We start from the raw sequence: 1,848 nt of genomic DNA on the forward strand, positions 1-1,848 counted from the left end.
CCCCCTTGGGAATAATATTGAGAGTATCCATACCAGGAGGAAAAGGGGAAGGTGAGGGGAGAAAGGGGGAAGCGATCACAATGACCTACCTATAAGCCCCTCCTAGAGGGATGGACAACAGACAAGGGGGTAAAGGGACACATCGGACAGTGCAAGATATGAACAACTAATAATTTATAATTATCAAAGTTTCATGAGGGAGGGCGGGAGGGAAAGGAAGGGAGGGAAAATGAGGAGCTCAAGTAGAAAGAAAATGTTTTGAAAATGATGATGGCAACATATGCACAAATGTGCTTGACACAATTGATGTATGGATTGTTATTAGAGTTTAAGAGCCCCCCAAAAGGATTTAGTTAAATAAATAAATGAGGGGGGAAAAGAAAAGAAAAATGGGCAGATGAATGCACAAGCCTTTCTAAGAATAGAAAATCCAAATGTCATAGTGTGTGTGCATTTTTTTTCAAATTAACAAGAAATTAAATATATAATCATTACAATCTGTTACCTTTTTGTGTGATGAGGATGTGGCTGAACAAAACTCTTCTAACCTAACACTGATGGTAGACTTCTAGATGGGTAAAAAATGTTTGAGATGGGATTTTCAGTGACTAGTGATGTGATACCTATCTAACAAGAACAATAAAAAAACAATCTCACTACCATTGAGTCATTTCTGGCTCATAATGACCCTATAAAGGATGTTTAAGACTAATTTTTCTTTTACGGACAACTTCATCTTACTCCAGAAGGGTAGCTGGGTTTGAACTGCCAGCCTTGCAGTTAGTAGCCCAGTGCCCATCTCAGTGGTTAGAAGTTCCATTCTAGGATCAATGTCCTGAAAAAGTTGTTTAATCTTTAAATAGCTGCTTATCCTTTTTAATAGAATAATATGCAGCCATGAAAAACCCACTGCCCTAGAGCTTTATGTACATTAAAAAAATCAAAGTTTTTTATTGAATGAGGAAGCCAAATTTCAGAAGGATGCATGCCACCTATCATTTACATGAAATTTAAAACACTATATATACATAAGCCAACATACATAAGCAATAAAACTGGAAAGAAATCTACAGAATTCTATGATTATCTATGGTAGGGTGTGGATTTTGAGTAAGGAGGCATTATTGGAAAGCATCAATCTTTTTGGCCATTTATGATATTTTAACTTGGGTGCGATGTACATATGTGTCTAATATATTGTTTTAATACTTTTTGTTTAATTGGAATATTTTAAAATAAAGTTTTGAAATTGCAAGATGGCCTAAAAATATTAGTTACTATTTGGTCACTAAAGGAGAAATTATCTCCATTATGAAGAGAATAGAGTTGTGTTTTACTGGAATTCAGTAATTTGTTAACCTCAAATAACAGCAATGAAACAGAATTTCAAGAAGCCAAAAAATTCTAATATTTGGATATAAATGTATGCACATTTATATCCAAATATTACACACATACACACATACACACAATAGCAATAGTTGTTTGCTATTCACATTAAACATTCATGCCTGGACACACACATACACTCCCACACATGCATAGACCACACATACCCAGATATACCTTAGTAGCCAAGGTCACAAAATTTTTATATAAAAGTCACATATGTTACTATTTGAAATATTATACAAGTAGCATTTTAATAGCTTTGATAACTGGCAAGCTAATGCATTTTGCAAAGACAAAAGCTCAGAAGCATGGAGTCATTTAGTGTAAGGACAAATGCTTATGATAATAACCCATACAATACATTTTTGGGGGGTTATTTTCTTTTTTGTTGTTGAGAATATGCACAGCAGCACAAACAGCAATTCAACTCTTTCTACATGTCAAAATTCAGTGACA

Source organism: Tenrec ecaudatus, chromosome X (genome assembly GCF_050624435.1).
Source record: "Tenrec ecaudatus isolate mTenEca1 chromosome X, mTenEca1.hap1, whole genome shotgun sequence".
Classification (NCBI taxonomy): Eukaryota; Metazoa; Chordata; class Mammalia; order Afrosoricida; family Tenrecidae; genus Tenrec; species Tenrec ecaudatus.